Raw genomic sequence first — 22,687 nt, forward strand, 5'->3', positions numbered from 1 at the left:
CTGGCAATGATCCCCGTGCTGTGCTATACCTGTGGGGGAAGAAAATCATACAGAAATCCTGCTTGCAACGAGCAGTTACAAATGAAAAAATACAAATGACTATCAAATAGATTTTGAGCGCTACATTAGTGCATCCATTGCTGGACCCCCTCGAAAACGAGATGATAAATCTCAAGGGGATATCCTTTTCTCAATAAAAAGGTTCATACATTGGCATTTAGTTATGCATCTGAAATTAAAAGTGTAATTTATGAGATCTGCCAGTAAGTAAACCAGTGGTGGAAAGTCCCAAAAGCCTCTGAAACTACAGTGTCTACAGTAGTTATGTGTGAATACTGTGTGTATGTATAACATGCATATTGTAAATGTGGTACAGCACAGCAAACTGGGTTACAGTGTCAGTGTGTCATGCTGTCTACCATGCATGACTGAAGCCTACTGTAATTTATACTAAGTTGCGTGCTGTGGTAACCATGTCATGTGCCGACAATATGTAGCTGATCTACAAGCGCACAAGCACTTCTGAGGTTGTACATCTTCCATTTTTATCATATCATATTCGGCGCACAACCAAGTATAAACTAGAAAAAGTGCCCTTCTGGGCACAGGTCTCCACCAGGAGGATAGGAGTGTGTGTGTGATGTTTGGCAAAATGTTTAGCAATATAAACTTGTGTGTGTGTGACACGGCTTGGCCTGTTGTAGCGCCACCATGAGGCTGATTTGAAAACTGTCAAGTGGCATTTCTTTCAAAGCCTATATGCATGCACAGTTTCACCACAATTGGACGCTGCGTTGAGTAGTTGTGGCGATTTGTACAAAACGGGTACAAAGCGGGCTACTCCTGAAAAGTTTAGAAGCCAATCGTAGCCAATGAGGGTGGATTATGAGAAATCAAACAAACCCGTCTTGATCACATGACTATGAAGAGCATGTGTACGGATTTGCGTGAAATTCCGATAAAATCTGAAGGAGTAATATTAGAAAATGTGTTTTACATATGTCGGCCTCCTGGTGGCGCTATAAAGAGCAGATGTGAAAAATTCCAGGCAAAGGTTTTTCCTTGGCCTCTAGGGAGTTGGCATACAAAGTTATCCACAGATCCGTGCAGTTAGAGGTAAAAACACTTTTCGGCCAGTTATAGCGCCACCATGAGGCTGGGTTGAAAATGTTCATGTGGCATTTCTTCCTCGGCCTAGTGGGAATGTGCGTGCACAATTTCACGGAAATCACACAATGTGTTCATGATTTGCAGCATTTTGTTTGAAACTGAGCACTCCTGCAAACTTTGGAAGCCAATCTTAGCCAATCAGGATGGAGTCTGAGAAATCTGAAAGACCCGTTTCGTTGAATGGCTCTAGAGAGACGGTGTACCAATTTGCGTGATGTTTGGACAAAATCTGTAGGTGTACTGTCCAAAAACTTGTTTTGCACATAACCTCTCCCCATGCCTTCGGCCTGGTGGAGACAATTAAGCATAAGATTTCTAAATGAAATGCTCAGGCTACTTGTTTCAGTGCCAAGAGTTCGGACAAGCAATGAAGTGTTACATTTCCAAATAGATTGTTGCATCGTTGGGAAAGCAAAAATGGTTTGAAACCAGGATTGAAAACAGCCAGACGTACTGAGATGCAAGTGATGCATTCCCTTGCGTTAGCGTGTGAATGTTTCCCTGAGAATCTGGCTTCACCTCAGGGTAGCTGCCTGCGGCCACACAGGTGGGTAGCGGCACTTGTTTCCACCTGCTGTGTTTTGGTTGCTCTCTGCCAGCAATTACTCCCAAATCCTTTATTAGCACATTCCCACGCCCGTTTGGTGCTATACAAGCCTGCTTGGGAGCATGTACATTTTGTGGTGTGGTATGAAGTGAATAAACCATTTTTGGTTCAGCAAAGGAAACATTGCAAACCTCACAACCATATGGAGGAAAAACGACCATGACATTTTTGAATCTTTAAAAGTGTTGACAACTTGATCCGAGGGGAAAAAACAATCCAGGGTTCTCCAGCGCTCTGCGCCGACTTAAATCCGAGAGCCAAGTACTGAACAACACCTCTGCAAAAGTGTGCTTGACAGGGCAATCAGAGCGTAATGGAATTGTTCCATTGTTCCACTTTGGATCCAGAGAACACGGATTGCCATGGAAACCTATAGGTTGGCCATTTTGCAGATTTGAGCATTTCCCCCAAACACTGTTATTCTAAATGTTGTGTTAGAGGATATTGGCTGTGGCATGGCTTGTGAAAAGCTCTCGTCATTTCCACGTTTTGATCACTTTTAAAGGTAACATCACATCCTTACATCAATCCTGACATTATAAGAGTGTCTTGGCCACGACAGATAAAGGCTGGAGATTATCAGTAATGATGGGTCCACAAGCAGTCGTTTCAGCAGTAATTATGTCAGAGGAACACAGTGGCTGTGGCTCTGTACAGCGTACCAAGGCTTTCGTTTGTGACGTCGTCAAGTCAACTTTTATTTATTTGCGCAGTAGGCAAGTCAGTCGGTTGAGAAAAAGGCGACTTAACAAGATGTGAGAAACAAAGCTGTAAAAAGCAGAGCTGGTGTGGAAAGAGGGCAGATGGAGAGAGAGAGACGGGGCTCCAAGAGTCTATGAATGGGGATGAGATTGGTTCACTCATGGTCCGTGTCCTCCAATCACAGGCATATTGAAGACAGCTCCAAGAGTGGGGCGATGAGACATGAGAAAAGGGAACGCAAGAGAGAGAGGGAAGATGGGAATAAATAATAGAGAGGGTGAGAGTTGGAGGCGCCGGGGGAAAGGGAAGGGGGTGATTGAAAATAACTGCAAGTGGGATGAGCAGACTGATGGCGTGCACTCACGTGTGTGGCACGTGTGCATTATCTTTGAAAAGGTTTCTCTACTCCACCTTCTCAAAAGAGGAGGGAATCTATCATCTCACTCGTCTCTCCCACCCTCTGTAATCTCCTCATCCAATAACCTCTTAACCCCCCGGTTCCATGAGACGCACAGGTGCTTACGAGGAGGGTGCTTACTACCCCCATGGATCAACCCCACCTGAATGTGTGAGCTAAGTATGCAGGGAGAGAGACTCAAGATGGGACGACAGACCGTGGGGCTGCAGACTGCTCTGCTTTTTCATTTCACAATAGCACAAAATTGAAGGTTGGATACAGGGAATAGGAGGAGGATGAATGAAAATTAACTAATTTCACCTCCCCACTTGAACTCTATAGCGGCAGGAGGTGGTCGATAGTGAGAATGGGGGAGTGAAGGGATAGGGGTAGATTTAGTGGCTGTGTCCAACTGTGTCGGCAACCATAGAGCAGTCATCTATCATGGGTCAGATGCCCAAGGCGGGGGTCAAGGCTAGGTAGTCACGATGAAGCTCTTTCTTAAAGCAGATAGATTTAGGAAAGAGCTTTATCATAAAGCAAAGAAAGACAACATTAACTGAATTCATGTAATGTGCAGAAACTATGTTGAAATAATTGATATGGTTCTTAATGTATTATCATCATACGATCGATTGGGAAAACCAAGGGTCAAAAAAAGAGGGTGTGCATTTTAGGTTCAGAGTTTGTCCGAAAAAGAGACTGGTCTCTCTCTCTGTAAACAAACTAAAGCAGAGGGCATTTGCATTCCAGCAAACAGTTTGCAATTACCCATTTAAAAGGCATACGTTGGCAATTAATACTGCAATCTCACTTAATGCCCTACCTAGGGAATTTGTAAACATCAATTATATGAAACAGGAGAGCCACCAAGATAAAATTCCCAGTGCCTTGCCACAGTCACAGCATGATGTTCGCAATAAAACCTGGACTAATTCTGTACTCCTCAAATATTACCTCAACCATATAATTCCTAAGCAAAATGAATAATGAGAATAAACTCGCTCAGAGTCCTCTCTCAGAAATAAATTTGTCTGTATTTGACAGACAGTTGAGAGAAAAAAGCACAACCTTTTAAAGGAGCATTCAGTGATTTGGAAAAATACCCGGTCCACCCGGTAACAAGATGTGCACATGCACACGCTCTACAGTGGGGGAAGTACAACAGACCAACAGCATGTGCACCAAGGCCCGCCCCACTCGATCATGATTGGAGGAAGGCCCCTCTCATCCTGATTGGATGAAGGCTTTGCCACCCAAAGCCCAAACCGAAACTAGGGTTTTTTGACCCCAGGGGCTCACTGGGGACAGGGAGGAACTCCTTATATGGTCAGCACACTTTATAGTAGGGAGGATTATCCAAAAAATAAGAACAAATAAGTGATATTTGAATTAAGTGAAATCACTGAATATACCTTTAAGTGTATCATCAGCCATTTTCTCAGAAACTCTAAATCAGGTCCATAGTATAATGTCCGGGTAATGTCTAGATCAGTGGTCCTCAAACTTTTTAATGTCACAGACTCACAATTTGTATGCATTACTATTAAGCCCCGGACCCCCACTGAGTGTGTAAAATTGGTCCATTTGGTTCCATTTGTATACGCTCAGACTAAATCTGTCATTTAGCTGCGGACACCCTGGAACACCCTCAAGGACCCCTGGGGCTCCCCAAACCTCACTTTAAGAACCGCTGGTTTCTAGATTATGTTCAGGGTTGCAGTGCATAGACATATATACATAGACGCCCCTTCCGGCTCTGAGGCGTGTGTCAAAATTGAAGGCACAATTTTCCCGACATTCCTTGCGAAGAACAGCGGAAGCAAAGCGGAAGCTTGTCAAGCTTCCGCGTGCGTAACATAAGTCCCGGAAAAGACGCGCTGTGATTGGCCAGTAGTCACTTGAGTGACAGCGAGAGACGAGTCACATGAGTGACGTCACTTGGGTAGCGACGGTCGCCTTCAGCAAATGCCTTCAGCAATTCTAAATAAGAAAGATGCGGAGAACTGTTGCTTTGTGTTCACTCTTTAATGTTTTCTGTTAGTAATCTAATCCCCCCTGGCTCTGATGTTGTATTGTTAATAACTTTGTTGTTTGTGTTTGTTTGTTTGTCTTGTTTTGTATTGTAATGTATATTGTCATGACTGTTATAAAGATTTGTTAAAAAAAAAAAAAAAAGCCTTCAGCACTGCACTTCCGCCTTCATTGGGATACACGTCGCTCCAATGAACTGCAGCGGCAAATGAGGCGTCTATGTATATATGTCTATGTTGCAGTGTGTGTGTGAAGGCAGCCATCTTGCTCTGCTCAGCTGTCAACAGGGCTTGTTGAATAGTCTGTCCACAACTAAGGGTCTCCCTGCCTTGAGACACCTACACTACCATGCACTCCTGTAAACCAGTGGACTGTGGTCCTCAAAACCTTTCACGTCAAAGTCAAGGACATCCAAATTGATATCTACAGTATTTGGCCGTGGACAACCCATCTGAAAAGGTTTTCTGCCACGGACCTCCTTTACGACGTTTTTTGTAAAAAACAAACTCTAAATTATTCAGAATTATAGAATTTGATCTTTTAAAAAAAAGGGGAAAAAAAGTAGTGATGTGCTATTTTATATATCTATAATAGCCAACATATAAATGGAGGAAGTGGTTGAAATGATTGTGATGCTATAAATTTAACCAAAGCAAGACATTCTGTGCAGGGCAGGCGATTCTTTTTCGAAGTGATGGAGTTTGGAAGCACTCGTCGAAGTCACTGAACGGCACTGCGTACCACCTGTTTCGAATTTGCACATAATGCAGGAGGCAGCAGCACGACCTGCACAAAATTTCTTGGACAGAAAGTAGCTCATAACATGTCTACGGTGGATTTTTATGAAACAAACGCTTTGCAGATTGAAAGAGGATAATTCAAGCTTTCACTACAGCTGCAATGTTGGTGAGTTTAACGTCGTTTAATACAAGCAGATCGCAAAAGCAATTTGGATGAGTGGGGAGTCAATGGAGGGTATTGCAACTCTAGATTCATCCCATCATAAAAAAATCTAGAGTTGCAAATTGCGGCCAGGTTCAAGCTATAGGTCAAAACGTGAATCTGCCTGTTATTGCGCTACCATGAGGCTGATTCGAAAAATGTAGGCATTCATTTTCTTCCTTGGCATAGTGGGAATGTCCATACAAAGTTTTACAGCAAGCAGTTCATGATTTGAGGCATTTTGTTTAAAACGAGCCACTCCTGCAAACTTTGGAAAAATCCTTTGCCATCCAAGGAGTGTGCGTGCAAAGTTCCACACTGATCGGAGATTAGCTGCACACAGACAATTACGGACGGACAGGGACACGGACGGACGGATGGACGGACAGGGGCAAGAACATAGTCTGGAGACAATAATGTGATTTAGGAATAACCTAGATACAAGTAACAGAGACCTTCATTTAATTTAACTAAGTCACAAGCCTTTAATTTAAAAAATAAATTACTTTCCAGTTACAGACCAAATAATCAGTACGGTATCGTAAGTAGTCATTCTCTGAGATGGAAGGCATAAATACATCTACTTGAGTTAGAAAAAGCTTAGCATCAATACTAGAAATTGAGGGTCGAACTTGACATTTAACTAATATACTTGTTCCCATTGTTTGACAATACAGCTGGGTTATATAATTTACGTGCACATCATTAATATGGATTTTAACCACTAAAATCTGGCTCTCAGATGTCCACTTCCTTATTTCCTGTGGTGTGACGTCACGCAGCAAACGCCAACCAGAGCCTCACTAAACACAGCATTATGCAACAACGAAGTATGCAGGGACTTGAGTGAAACAAACACGCGATCCCCCGCAGCCCGACACCACTGTGCGTCGCAGCAACAAGGTAGTCATCAACGAGGAAGTGCCTTGTTGTTTTGGTCACGGGGTGTTTGGTATGCATTCTCTTGCATTGCCCTTTGTTCTGGAGCATCAAGCTCATGCATAATACATAGAAAATGGAATACTAAATGAGGACAGATAAAGCAAAGAAAAAAATGATGTAAATTAATTTAAGACTTAGGTCGTGATCAGAGGAGACTGCACAATATTTTCGTCTTTCACAATGGTCATCCTCTCAGTTAATGCAATTATAGTGCTATAAATTCTTGGTCTGTCTTGGTTGGGAGACTGGCAACTACAAAGTACAAGACACCATCCAATCATTTGCAGTTGTTTACGACGTTGTGCAAATTCATATAAGTCATCAGGGAAGTAGATGAAGAGATGTAGTACTACGTACGCGTCTAAATGGGCCAGTCAATCTAAGGTTTGACCCAAAAGAAATGGCATTAGTAATCGTTCAAGGTTTCAATTGAAACGGATAAAACATAGGAAAGGCCGCCTATGGTCCCGACTCACTGTTTGGGAAACAGTGTTTTAGAGCCACAACGTGGTACCCTTAAAGATGTACATTTGCCAGTGTGACATGGGGGAAAGGTAAAGGATGTAAAGGTAACACTCCCGGAGCAGAGTTTTCATGCAAAGCAGACCTCATTTTCTCCCCCATCATCTCAAGCCCCTGTATCCCTGTGACTTTGAAGTTTGGCCAGAAGGGCTTTGAAAAAGCCTCCAATCTCCCCACCCTGACCAGAGAACAGGATTATCCAATCCATCCAGGATTGTGGAGTGGGATGCTGGAAAGGGTCTCGAAGAGGAATGGGGTTGTCTCTCAAGGGGTCATGTATGTACACAAAGTCGCAAACATTTCCATCCTCCAGCCAGAGCTGGGGAGATTAACAAGGTACCAGCGAGGTGGAGAACACAGAGGCCTCCAGCCAGTTTCTTCAGAAGCCAAATTGCAGCAAAGAACAAAGGGGGGAATTCATTTCTCCCATGACCATGTCCCACTGTGGCTTCAGCAAAATGTTCTGTTATATTGCTAACATTAGCTGCATTTTGAAAAAGTAAATGTACAAGCTGCTATGAAAGTACATAGAGTATAATCAGAAATGTGCTGTCACTCAGCATTACATTTAAGATTCTTTCAGTCATTGCCACCAACATATAATTTGGTTGCACCAATCTTTTGTATGGTACCATGCAATGGTAATTACATGGTAATTGTGAACAGATTTTTGTGACCTGATCTTATATACTTAACTGTACCTACATTTGTAATCTTATGTTCAGAAAACATGTTTGTAATTGTACTGTAAAAATAAAACGTAATGTATAGAGCACTTTTAAGTACAAAGCAACAAGAGGTTAAGCTGCTTATATGCCCCACGTGACCTATGGAAGCATGAGGTTGCACTGCAAATTGGGCATTGGCAATCTAGCCAGTAGTTTGATATGTCACCTGGGACCAAAGTGTTGTCAATCCCTTCATTAGATTGATATTTTGTGTGCATGTGGACATTTTGACCTAAGGGTAGTGCTAGCTGAAAAGCCATGGGGGTCAACACAATCAGTTAAATCACTATATTAGCTCCTGCCTCCTGCTAGTCAACACTGAAATACAGTGAAAATGGTTTAAATGTCAGTGAAATTAGTTGTTGAGCACAGCTTTACATCAGATAGTATTGGAGGGGGGGGGGATGATATTATTGACTAGTAATCAATTGTTGTTTGTTGACTACATTCTGGGCACATCCCAATTACAATATCATCAAGTTACAGCACGTTAGTACAATGTTTAACTGTGGACTGCTGCTACCCCATCAATAATTTTCAAGTGATTGGTTCCTTTGTCTTATCTGCAATTGAAAGAAGGTTGCGAACTCCATCCTTTTGTTGTTGCAGTCTTTTGAGGAAATGGAATAGACGGTTGTGCGTCTGTGTGCAGATGTGTAGACTAGACTGTAGCGTAGATAATCATCCATGCACAGCAGACTTCAGTGGTCTTAATAAAGCTTCCCCCTCTGCTCTGGAGATCTCATCACCCCAATTACATGCCTGCCACCTCCGACCCCCCGCCCCTTGCCACACATTCACACTCTACCTCCCTACACATGCCAAACATGCTTCTCTGTCTGGATCCCCTGAGGCCAGCACAGTGTCAGGCTGATGATGTCAGTTGCTCCCAACTTAAGTCTCCTCTCACACAATCGCATCTAAATATGTTGCGCCAGGGTCCCAAGAGCCCATCTACTGTACTACTTCAAAAGGATCATGCTAAGGTTTCACAATCAGTTAGCCAACACATACCATGAAGTATAACAAACTTAAAAAAGGAGCAAAACATATATTATATATTCCAATACATATCTTCATGTTTGAGACATTTCTGCTGTTTTTCCCTCGGATAACTTCCAAGGTCATAGCAGACCTGCATCTGGCCAGCCATCTGTTTCCATCTGTCCCATGAGGTGGGCTGTCATCAACGTACCATGGCCCTGTCCTCTGCTGTCCATACTCAAGCTCACTAGGGAATGCCAGGCCAGATACTGTTGCTTTCCACTGAAAACACCACGTCTCTGAGGCTGCAGACGATTCCATTCTTGACACCTCAGCCAAACAAATATTGCAATACTGACATAATTAACATAATTAATAACACTGTGAACCAACTACATTATAAAAAAAACTAATAAATACAGTTGCATGGCAGCAGTGGATCAGGTTCCATGAAGAGTTGAGGTCATCTTGAAGGCTAAATTGTCCAGTCGCACACTCGGACTAAGGACCCTATATTGCGCACCGCCTTATCCCTTTATTCCTTATCCCTCCTTTTTGTCTCCACCAGGCCAAAGGCGCAGGGAGAGTATGTTTTTTTTACCATTTTGAAAAACCTTTGAGGAACCACCACGCCACGATCCGTTTCATGAAAATCCTCCTTAAAATGTTGTAATAGTGTCCAAAAATATTCTGCAGACCCGACAACAAGAGCAACGAGGAACTGCAGTGCACGGACACGGCCATTACGAGCCATAGACTAACATTGCGCCTCAGTTTCCCAGAAGCCTTAGCAAGTCAGTGTGACTCATCAATTTCCGGTTACGTCATCCGAACGCATCATCCGCGTCACTCTGTCCGAGGAAAACCACGTAAGTCTTAAAAGTTATTAAAAACGGCGAATTAAACAATGAAAACGTAACACGTGTAAGGCTCAAGGCTGAATTCAAGTCTGTTGCGACTTGTTCGGGAGGGAAGCTGTTCTATGTCAATTAACTTGTGGAACTCGTGTTAGTGAGGGAAAGTCTTAACACAATCAGCGCCGGGAATCCTTCAAAATAGAATCTCTGGCCCAGGCGGTGGCGTAACCGTCTGGGCACCCGACTGGTAATCCAGTCGCAGTGTGCCGCGGGTTCGACTCCCGAGCCCGACACGGCCTTTACTGCATGTCTTCCCCCATCTCTCTCCCGTTTCCTGTCAGCCTACTGTCTGTCCCTTCAAAAAACCAATAAAAGGCGTAAGCCGCAAAAAAAAAAATCTTTAAAAAAAAAAAAATAGAATCTCTGGGTTGCTGGGAAGACATGAGCGCTTTTAGAGATATTTTTTTGCTTGTTTACCTTGCACTCGTTTCCATAATATCGCTAAATAATCCATCGCGTTCATATTTTGAACAAGAGGCAGGTGAGAAGTCAGAATTTAAGAGCTTAGTATATCCATCAGATCAAAACCATGGAGAGCGCCCTAGATTAGGAGATACGAGGCATTCTTTCTGCAGCGGACAGGGAAGTGACCAGACCGCGCATGAACGAAAAGAGAAGCGTATGGTGGCCTTGGAGTCCAACTAAAAAAATCAAAAAAAATCTGAATATTCTTCTCTCGTTTGATATCATTGAAGATGCGCTAGGACGTGTACACACGTCATGGTCATTTTGATCAGATGGATATACTAAGCTCTTCATTTCTGACTTATGACCTGCCTCTCGTGCAAAATATGAACGTGAGGGATCATCGAACGATTTTATCGAAACGAGAGCAAGGTTTTTTTTTCCGGAACGGAAGGGGGGGGGGGGGGGGGGGGGGGGGGGGAGGGGGCTTTATGGAGGGAAATATCTTTCACCCCGAGCTTCTATTTTGAAGGAATCCCGGCGTAGATTGTGTTAATGAGGACCAAATGCTGTATATAAAGATAAAGTTGAAAATGGATGAAGTGGTCCTTTAACCGTTTTGCACATGCAGGGATTATTAGACATGGTGTGTTTCTTCTTTGGGCTAAAGTTGAAACAGCAACATTTTCTCCAAATATCAAGGTATCACCACAGGATTGTAAATGTTTACTTTCATGTTTCTGGTTGGCCTGACCAATTTTAAGTGGATTTATTACTGTGTCATATTCGCAATGCATCTTTGGATTGTTTATTCGTCACGCTCCCGGTGTGTAAAGACCATTAGTCTTCTGAAAGAATGTTCAGAGGACAGTCTAGAGATCGTTGGTCATGGGTGACTGGCATCCACAGCACCCACTGGGCTCTGCTTATGGCAGGGGATATGATACAACAAGTAATTTTCTTTATGTTAAACATATTCCGTAAAGAAATGGACACATTGGTTAAAAAAAAATATAGATCAAATTAATACCATCGACCAATAGTCCTCTTATTATAAATTGCTGCCGTGTCATTTTAAAAGTTGCTTCATTAGCTAAAAAAGCCATTAAGAATGATGAAAAGTGTATTCATATCCATTTCCAACAACCAAGCAAGCAATATTGTAATTTTTAGTATTCTTACCTTGGCATTCAAAACAACCCACAGGGATCTCTTCCAAACAGGTGAATATAGAAGATTGGCACTAGCTGGTTAAGGTCGTCTCAGTGAAGACATCCCAATGTATCTGTAGGTGGAAAAGAATCACATGATTGGAATTATGTCTATGAAAACATCCTAGACAAAAGACAGGACAGGCCTGTCATTCACCATGTATGGTACAGAAGAGGTGAAAACATAATTTCTTACTTTCAATCCAATCTAAGCCTCCACCAGTAATTAACACATCAAGATGTCAAGATAAGCCGTTATCAAGCATCAATTTGTAAAATTAGGCAGCAGTCTTGCCATCTGGTAAATATCTCACATGCACAGTACATTTCAAAGGAATGGGGCCAACATCTGAGAATCACTAATGCTTATCATTTCCACCTCAAGAATTCTCAACAACACTGATGTCAGACGTAATTGCTGGATATGTTGTGTTTACTTTCACTAATGCTCTTTTGTTTACACATAACCCGCGTTCCACGACATTTATTCCATTGTCTTTCCACACATAATACGCTAAACCCGCTATTTGTGTGTTTAATTCGCCGTTGTTAGGTGGTTATTATGAAAATCCACTTTTGTCGCGGACATTGTGACGAGGCGGACGCGTTATGACGACATAACCGGAAATCAACCAACCGCCGGCTTGCAAGGGCTTCTGGGAAACCGAGTCCAATGCAGTGTTGTTTCCGTTGACTAATACCATGACGAAAAATGTTCGTCGACTACCTTTTTTCACTGATGAAAACTACATGGAAACAAAATAAAAACTAAGCTATGACAACGAAAACTTAGACTAAATATATTGACAATTCGTCAACAAATAAAAACTAGACTAAAATGTTAGGAAGGGACTAGTGGACAAGTGATCCAGTATGAACTAGAAAAAGTGCCCTTCTGGGCGCAGGTCTCCACCAGGAGGATAGGAGTGTGTGTGTGATGTTAGGCAAATTGTTTAGGAGTAATATAAACATGTTTTTTGGTTTGTTTGATTTTTCCAACAATTTTCTTCATTTTGTTGAGGAAATGCAGAGCCAGATCACTCATAGCATCTCTGAGGATAGAATTCTGGATGAGCAGGACATGTGCAGCATTTTGTACAAAACGGGCCACTCCTGAAGACTTTGGAAGGCAATCTTAGCCAATCTGAGAAGTACAACAGACTCGTCGTGATCACATGACTACAGAGATCATGTGTACCGATTTGCGTGAGATTTGGATGAAATCTGTGCAACTAACATAAACAATGTGTTTTGCAGAAATCGGGCTCATGGTGGCGCTATAACCGGCAGATGTGGAGGGATGCAGGGAAAATGTTTGTCCATGGCCTCTAGGGAGTGTGCATACATAAGTTGTATACAAATTGATGCATTTATAGGTAAAAACAGGAATTGCCCTGTTATAGCGCCACCGTGAGGCTGATGTGGGGGTAGGGACAATCTTAGCTTGCTTTGCTCTTTGTGACCCGGATCGCGGAAGTGGCTTCTTTGTCGGCTCAATAACAATTCATGGGACTGTTTTCAAGCGGATTTTCATGGATCAAAGACGCAAATAGTTCGGCCTATGCTCCAAAGGTAATTAAACAATCCCGGCAGTCACGGTATCTTGTCAATTATACTATAACGCGTGTGTTAAAGGAATGGCAATTAGCAATTGAGAGTAAAATGAAGCTGCTCAAACTACTGTAAAGCCCTTCGGCTGTTCAAGGTGGGAATGTTGTGCCAATATTCCACCTCGCAATTATGTACAAAAAAGGTACAGGAGGGTACATGGGAGGAGGGTACATGGGAGAGGTGTGCCACCTTTAAGCCGGCATCAGAAGTAGCCACAGAGGCACAGCACACTTTTCTGCATAGTCTTCAACTTCTCCAATGTACAGATCCTTCTAAGAAAAAAATAATATTGTAGAAAAGTTCTTTTTTTTCATAATATAATTAAAAAAGTGAAACTTTCATATATTCTAGATTCATTGCGCATATAAAGTGAAATATTTAAAACCTTTTTTTGTTTTAATCCATCCATCCATCATAATCATAATCCATGATTATGGCATAATCTGAATCCGAAACCAGGCTTTCCTCCATGTGGAAAACCTGGTGATGAGAGTTTAACACAGACAGACAGACAGACAGACAGATACAACGGGTCGGGTAACTCTGACAATGTGTATAACAGTCAGGTATATATAACTGGATATGGCATGTGATCCTGACTTCTTTCCAGAGTAGATTGGTATAGTCCAATTTTGAAAAGAACATGAGTTGACTGTCATAATTTTCTCTACTGTGCTGCCAATGCCGTTTCATTTTAAATTGAACTTTTGCTCTGGAAAAATAATAATCTGAGGGGAGCATATTGTGTCAGGTTCAGGCTATCAAATGACACTCCAGTGCTATTCAAGTTTTATGACTTGGGCCCAGGATCCCAACAGACTTGAATGTTGATACTGTATCAAGAAGGCTGCCACTGGCACAACTGTCTGGATGCTTAAGGGTAAGACCACTTTTGTAGAGGTTTGGGTTGTGTAGTAACCTTGCCATGATGTAACTCCAAATGTGGACAAGAAATAAAAACAAAATTGCTCCAGTGATTAGAAATTGATAATTCAAAATATGCTCCTCATTGACTTACATTGTACGCTGAAACAGCTCTCAAAGTCACTCTTTTAGTACGTAAACAAACAAAGTTGATTCAGACAATATATAGAGCTTATGCAGTTTTATTTTTTTATAAACATCCTGTTGATTTTGCCATTTTTTTTAGGAAGAAAACGCGGACTGGATCCGTGGATCCGGATCTTCAAATTCCGGTAGTAAAATCAACAGGAAGTTAACATTTTTATAAAAACATAAAAGAGCATGAGTTTTGCTGATGCTCTATATTGTCTGAATCAACTTTGTTTGTGTTTGTTTACGTACTAAAAGAGTGACTCAAGAGCTGTTTCAGCGTACAATGTAAGTCAATGAGGAGCATATTTTGAATTATCAATTTCACACTTCAACACTGGAGCAATCATTTTTGATTTCTTGTCCACACAGCAAGGTAACTACACAAGCCAAACCTCTACAAAAGTGGTCTTACCGTTTAAGGGCTAGCTAGCACAAGGCATAAATCTCTATGCAAGGCGTATGTGCTCCTCCTCTCTGCAACTGGTGCTGTTGAATGGGAGTAGTCCACAATCATGACGAACACACTCACACTCCCACAAGTTTGTTATTATTTATTTTAATTTATATTTTTACAGGGAAACAGAGCTTTGGGGAACTGTGTCATGTTTTATTTATAATTCAGTTTATAAGAAATGCTGCTAAGTGGGAGCTAATTATAATGTTGCAATTGATAGAACAAAACATTTTTCTTTTTTTATAAATGTTTTTTTTTGTGGCTTTCGCCTTTATTTTATATTTTTTATGGAGGGACAGACAGTAGGCTGACAGGAAATGGGGAGAGAGATGGGGGGTTACATGCAGTAAGGGCCGTCGGGATTGGGAGTCGAACCCGCTGCACACTGCCAGACTGGATTACCAGCCAATGTGCCTGGACCGCTGAGCCACGGCCCAGGCCAGAACAAAACATTTGTATTTCGTTATTTGGTATAGTATTTGGTTCATTATTTAAAAACAAATCAGTTCAATTTATAAGAAATGCTGTTAAATAGGAGCTCCCTGCACTTAAAAAATGTGATCACTACTAATTGGTATCAGCCATGAAAAACCCATTATCGGTCGGTCACTAATATTTTACAAACTCATTCCTATTACCACCAATTCATTTCCCCATTGTTTGTAGTTTCCACTGGGAGTGAGAACTAAACACAATTCACCAAAGCTTCAATTTCACAGTCTCTTATGAAGATGCTTTTTTTATGGCTGAGCACTTGTAACTTACAGTAATCACTAATCACTGAGGATTTCCTATATATTTTTGGCAACAAATTACTTAGACCGTTTTTCTTCATACGCAAGGGTTTTGGACATCCTACTTGGAACACAGCAAATGGCTTTGGCAGTGAGGACAGACTGCAGTGTCTGGAATGGCTTTAGCAGTGAGGACAGACTGCAGTGTCTGGAGTGGCATACTATAGTGACCAGCTGCAGGACACATTTTGATAAGATTCGACTAAAGCCCAATTTACCCATCTGTGGAAAAACTGTTGTGTATTATGTTTCTTGAAATACTGTAAATGGCGTACCTTAAACTGACAAAAATGCTGTATTCTGCCAACGAAACTTGCACTACACTTTTCTGCTGCACCACATTAGGCTTAAGGCACTGTGTACCTTGTTTTCTGCTCCTGTTCCAAAGTTGATAGCGTTTTTGTGGGTGCAAGGAGGATGTTAAACTTGCTCTGTTGTACATCAATAGAGCAAGGGATAGCATGATAAGTATGGGCTCCCAGCCAAAGCGCTATTAATTTCTTATTTCAGGAGTACAGTGAAATGTTGATCGATGGGTACTTGTGTTTGCCATCTGTGAGACTTCCTCCAATAGATCAGCTTTTAAATTATGGCAGTTTCAGAGAAACAACCCAAAATATCAAGGCACATAAGGCAGCATGGGCAGCAGAAAACAAATTCCAGTACATGCTGCAGCAGACGTTTGTCATTATCTCACTTTAAAGCAGAACAAGATTGCAGACTACAAATTGCCCCTAAATGAGTTCAGTGAGTGTGTGTTGTGTACAACAATAGTGACTGAGGTAGAAAGGGTTTTAACGCCATAGATCAAGTCTCAGTCTGTTAGAATCACTGGTTCAGTAATGCAGGGAATGGGGTAAAGTTGAAGTACTGGTCAGATTGTGCAAGTCTTTGAACATAACAGAACAGCATGTGGTAACTGATCTTTCCCTGCAACACAAGGCAAATGGGGAGACGCGTCTCATTCTCAAACTATGCAATCCAAGAGGATTCCATTTAACAGCATGAGACAAACAACTCACAGAACATATTTTAAACACACAGCTAATGATATGGAAAATTTCAGAGAAGGGTCTGGAGCCAACAGTGCCAGCTTTAGGCTATCTGCCCTTGTCGAGTAACAAGAATGAGCAAGGAGGAGGCAAGTGCCTGGCCTACAGCTTGACTGCTGAGGAAATGTAAACATCATCCTTCACTACTATGAACCACTTGAAAACCACAACTTGAAAACCACTAACGAGTATGTACTGGATGTAAGCATGTCGATCTTTGACCTCTGGAACATTGTAAATGATTGCTAGATATATGGGTAGCCCCTGTAGTTGATCTAATTGAAAGCATTGAATGTTGATTCATTGATTTGAACCTCACACCTGGAGGCTGCCTTTTCCATCGATTCAGTAAATGGATACCAGACAGTGGAATATGAGATGATGCCACATTCCCTCCACAGAGACCTCAGAGGAACGGAAGCCCCCGGTACCATATCTGCCCGGCACCCCAAGCTTCTATTTTTAAAGAAATCCCGGCGCTGATTGTGTGAAGGGAATCAACCCTGCATCTCTCACACACACACACACACACACACACACACACACACACACACCTTTGAATTGAACGTCAAAGTAATAAATACCTAAATAAATAAATCTGGATCACTGAACATCAACTCTACCTATTACACACTATGCATGTACAGTAAATTGCCCTATAATATGGGGGGGGGGGGGGGGGGGGGGGGGGGGGGGCGCTACGACAACTCAAGTACTACCAAAGAACGACAACGACTCACGACAACAATTCAAGTAATAGTACCAAAGAACGCCAACAACTCACGACAACAACTCAAGTAATAGTACCAAAGAACAACAACAACTCACGACAACAACTCAAGTACTACCAAAGAACAACAACAAATCACGACAACAACTCAAGTAATAGTACCAAAGAACAACAACAACTCACGACAACAACTCAAGTACTACCAAAGAACAACAACAACTCACGACAACAACTCAAGTAATAGTACCAAAGAACAACAATAACTCACGACAACAACTCAAGTACTACCAAAGAACAACAACAACTCACGACAACAACTCAAGTAATAGTACCAAAGAACGACAAGAACTCACGACAACAGCTCTGAATCATCATCACCGCAGCACCTGGTTTGTGGTTGTCATGCATGACGTCCTTTTACAGTAACCTATAGTCAGTTACTTTTGCATAGGCCATTTTTAACAGTGTTGGGCATCGTTACTTTTGTAAGTAACGTTGTTAGGTTACTGGATTACTGCCCATGAAACTAATCCTGTTAAGTTACAAATTAATTTCTGAGAAAAGTATTTTTACGTTATTTTACGTTACCCGACAATTAAAACCCATTTTTTTATGCTTGCGCAAGTTGTATGCATTAGGCTACTGCCTATACCGTCATTGCGCCGCATTATCACCATACTGACCATAGACAATATCCCCTTTACAGCTCTCTTTATTAACGAATATAATTTGCCACAATCGCCAGCCTATACACGTAGAACTGGACAGAAAGAGAGTGCAGAGTACAGACAATATGCCATACTAATGAGGCTGTTGCGCTGCGCTCCAACCAGCCAGCAGCGCACATGATCTCCACACCGTGCACCGCGGCGCGCATGAACAACAACAACACCACCACCACCACCACCACCGTGGACCCACGTATGAACTAGAAAGTTTATAAGAAATGGCACGGCGGCCAGACAGTAACAGAATGAGAATCCTCAATCCTGTAACCTGTTCATGTTATTTTGGGGGGGCAATGATACTATGAAACTTAAACAATTCATTAACTAGTACTCACCTAATGACGCCACCACAGAGGATATACCATGTTTAACATATTTCCAAAGTGTTTAGTCTACATTGTTTAAGTCAAAGACGCATGGTTTTTATGAACTTTGGCTGAAAGCATGTTATTATTATTCTGACTGTCATGGCAGCTGCGGCTACAATCGAAACAGACTTCCTCTTCAATATAAAAGCTACTTGTAACAATACTTTTATTTCTTAAGTGAACTTACAGGATGTAGTAGATGCAGGATGTATAGTATAATATACGCCGCGCTTGGGGCTTGGGAGGATAAATCACACAGAAGGAAGGAGCTTTATTATTTTTAAATCTTGCCAACAAAATGAACAGGGACACATAGTAACGGGATTACTTTTTTGGAAACGTAACTAAGTAACTAACTACTAAATTACAAAACTAACTAGTTACCAATAAAAGTAGTCTGTTACAAAACGCTGTTATTAATAGCGCCGTTACACCTGTTTTTTAATAAACTAGTTAATGCATAACGATGAATGACTTACGGCCCCGCATGAGGAGGTCCATCCCCACGTGAGCATCTATGTCCCCCCACTATCAAAGCCATCTTTTGCAGACAGATGATAGTTTGTAAAACATTCTATCTCAAAATGAGCAGATTAGCCCTTGGTCAATTAACCAGCTCTAGTTTTATTCCAAGTCTCAAACTACTCCAAACCAGTAGGCCATACCCACTACCCAGCAGGTTAAAACACTGTTCACCAGATGAAATGGGAGACATTTAAATGGCAGTTTGTGCTGCCATTTGGATAATCCTAGTTTCCAAATAATGTATTCTTTCCTCTGGAAATTAATCAAAACTAACATGTGTAACACCGAAACGGCTACTCAAATATCAAGAAATATCAGCAGTTTAAAAAAGCCAAACCCTATGGCACTTTCACTTTATGTCTTTTCAGAACTAATCATTGGCTGAAAGTGAAACAAACGTTTTAGCCTGCAGGAGGAAGAGCTAATCGCATCTTTACAGTCAAATAAAACCCTCCAAACTTTTTGCAAACCAACCAAGTGAAATAAGACCTGGTGATTTGGACACAGGACGTGTGTGTATGTGTGCGCGTGTGTGCGTGCGATAGCAAGGCTGCAATCCAGGGAACAAAGCAGGGAGTGTGGTCGCTATCTGATTCTGTTCACAAATGCCAACTAGCCAATCCTCATCTGGCTCACAGGCAACACTGCTGCCCCTCCTCCAGTCAGCTGTCTATTAAAAGAAAACATGTGGGCCAGTGTCTTATTTCAGTGAAAATGAAAACACATCCTCACAGAGGTACAGAGTCAAGCAGAGGAGTCAGGCATGCAGTGACTCTCAGTCTTCTACCCATTTCCTTTGGACCACGTTCCCTTACTCTGCCCCCCATCCCCTCCACCCATTTCCCTCAACACCCACAAATCAATCAGTATTCAGGTCATGGCAGGGGCCCCCCTTAACTCATGACCTCTAACCTCAGCAGGGGTTCTCCTCGGAGAGCATGACAGGGATTTGTCTGTGCAGCCTGTGCATGCCGTGTGTCCCACGTTAACAAAGTCCTCGTGTCAGTGGGAGGAGCGCAGGCCAACCCTGTCAACTGCCAACACAATCAATTCAGCTGAAGAGTTGAAGGTGGTCTGACCCACAGTCAACCCCTTCTCTGAAACTATGGCTGCTACACTCCACTTCAGCTCAACGGAGACACCTTATGTTAGTAAGGGCATTTTATCAGGTATTTGACCAATCTGGGAACTAAATCGTTACCAAGAAATTTCTTCACCAATGTGTTTCTAAAGGTGTCTAATAACATATACTAAAAGTTTGAAATTCAACTCCCGTGGGAAATTGAGTTATTAGCATAATATGTGACCATACCCTTAACATCCTATATAAGGCAAAAAACGTCCAAATTTCATCATTCTTTAAGTAGCATGTGACATATGAAACTAGGGGGTTTTCATGATTCTGAATCCATTCCAAGCATTAGTTTTGCACAAAAAACACTCCTTGGGCTAAATTAGGCCATATCCACTTGACCAAATGTGCTGAACTCATCACGTTTGTGAGGCCGTTTTCCTCCCAAGGAGTGTTTTTTGTGCAAAACTAATGCTTGGAATGGATTCAGAATCATGAAAACCCTAGTTTCATATGTCACATGCTACTTAAAGAATGATGAAATTTGGACTTTTTTGCATTATATAGGATGTTATGGGTATGGTCACATATTATGCTAATAACTCAATTTCCCACGGGAGTTGAATTTCAAACTTTTAGTACATGTTATTAGACACCTTTAGAAACACATTGGTGAAGAAATTTCTTGGTAACGATTTAGTTCCCAGATTTTCATAGATTTCTCTTACTATGTAGGTTGAGCTCATTTCATAGGCAATAGTGGTAGAGAAAGCAATCATAAACACATTTATTTCCTCATATTTCAGCTCCATGACATTGAAATAACTGAAAATCCCAGTTTCCATCATGAGTGCAGGGAGGTGAAATTAGCATAGCATAATTACACTGGGGAAAGATCCAGTTAACGCAATACAATATCACAAACTCTGGGGAGCAAGACATAGCCCATAATTTGCCATTGTGTTCCCTATTCAATTGACAGCTGGGGTATGATATTGGAGATTAATGCGGGAATTCAGAATAGATTGTTAGTTTAACTGATGGTGCATTCAGCATGATAATAACCAGGTTTTATACACGTTGAATCTGATTATCAGGCCTATGCTAACCACACTCCCCCCCCTCCCAATTGGCTATTATCATGCTAATTACAGAGAAAGAGGTGGAAAAATACATTTTCCTGAATGGGAGTTATTATAGGAAGTAGAAACCTCCAGAGTCGAATGGAGTCAAAAGAGGGCATATCCAGTCCACTCTAGCCTGGCAAACAGAGCTGACAAATGGACATAGACATTATGCTAGCTGGTTAATTAAAATAACATAGCCTAATTAAAAAAAGATATTTCTGGCAAATGGTCTTCCTCAATGCAATACCTGACCTCATGCAATATGTTCGGCAGAGCAAAGTCAGTTTCTCCATTAAAGATTCAATTTTCACATCAGAGAAGCTCAAAGGGTCAAACACAAAAATGCAGAACGTGTTAGGAAATCATTGCAGGGGGAGATGTCGTTTAATATTATTAAGACATCCACTTCCATCAGACAACCAATAACACTTGCCACTGGAGCTTTGGTTAAAGGTTTCATGACATAAATTTTCATTTATTTTAGGTGTTATGACCTCAATTACACCCAAAAAAAACTAAACTTTTCTGTGGTCTGAAGTTTTCTCTGGTGTTTGGAAGCCGTTTGAGCTGCAATGAAAACACGCAAAACAGTGACATCTGCATCATGGGATTTGCTGGCTCTTACATCACAAACAGCAGGAAAACCCCAGCCAGAAAACCAGCCAGAAAGTGACATCTGCATCATGGGATTTGTTGGCTCTTACATCACAAACAGCAGGAAAACCCCAGCCAGAAAACCAGCCAGAAAACCCCAGACCACAGGGAATCTACTGAACGTTAAAAGTTCAGGTTTTTTGGGTGCAATTGAGCTCATAAAACCTACAAGAATTAAGAAGAATTACAAAAACATTTTTATGTCACAATCCCTTTATATTTCACAGTTCTCTCAATTCTTCCTTGGCAATTTTTCCACACAAAATAAATTAAGCAGATCTACAAGGTCGCAATGCATGTTGTGATTGTGAGCTTAAAGATTTTCTATTTTCAAATAGCCCAAGTATAAAATAGGGCTTAAGTAAGCTATATTTAATACATTGGCTGCTGAAGACTTGATATTGTGTCTTTGGAATTAAACCCGTTGTCTGCCGAAGACTTGATATGGCGTCTTTGATCGCTTTATATCAATATGAAACTGTTTTGCTAAAATGGACTTTTGCACAAAACCTGCACATGCACCCAAAGTCCTGTTTTAATGACGATCTTTCGACACCGTTTTCTCTGAAACAACGCCGCTGTCCATGGTGTTGATCAGACATCCGAGGTTCAGGTCTCATTTTTCACGGCATCGTGATTAAAATATGATCATCAGGTATTATTATTATATAAGGAGGAAGATTTTTTTCCAGAAAAAGTACAGTATTTGTTAAAATTACGTTTTTATGTGGACACCACGCCCACCAGTTAATTAAGTATGCCTGGTTTGCCTGGTGGGTGGTGATGGATGGTGATCCACCTGAACTGAAGCCGCACCCACAGCTGTTGTTGATAAAGGGGGAGGGTTTAGGGAAGGGGATATTTGTAATGTCACTATCAGTTTTTTATATCAGTACGTTTGACTGTCAAGGCTTCAGCCTCCAGGAAGAAACCCTAAATTCAAAGGGAAGACATC

The 22,687-nt window shown here is 41.6% G+C and overlaps 1 protein-coding gene across 3 annotated transcripts in view; it reads right to left on the reverse strand.

Annotated features, from left to right (window-relative positions):
• sema6cb (semaphorin 6Cb) overlaps positions 1-22,687 on the reverse strand; it is a 135,058-nt gene that overhangs the window by 103,133 nt on the left and 9,238 nt on the right. For 2 of the 3 annotated variants that reach the window (XM_079504244.1, XM_079504242.1), the window contains exon 2: positions 11,533-11,635. The gene's annotated coding sequence lies outside the window, so the exon portion shown is untranslated. Of the gene's footprint in view, positions 1-11,532; positions 11,636-13,361; positions 13,445-22,687 lie in introns of all 3 variants that reach the window. The other variant, XM_079504243.1, reaches the window with a different exon arrangement.

This window comes from Electrona antarctica (genome assembly GCF_951216825.1).
Source record: "Electrona antarctica genome assembly, chromosome: 6".
NCBI classification, from domain to species: domain Eukaryota; kingdom Metazoa; phylum Chordata; class Actinopteri; order Myctophiformes; family Myctophidae; genus Electrona; species Electrona antarctica.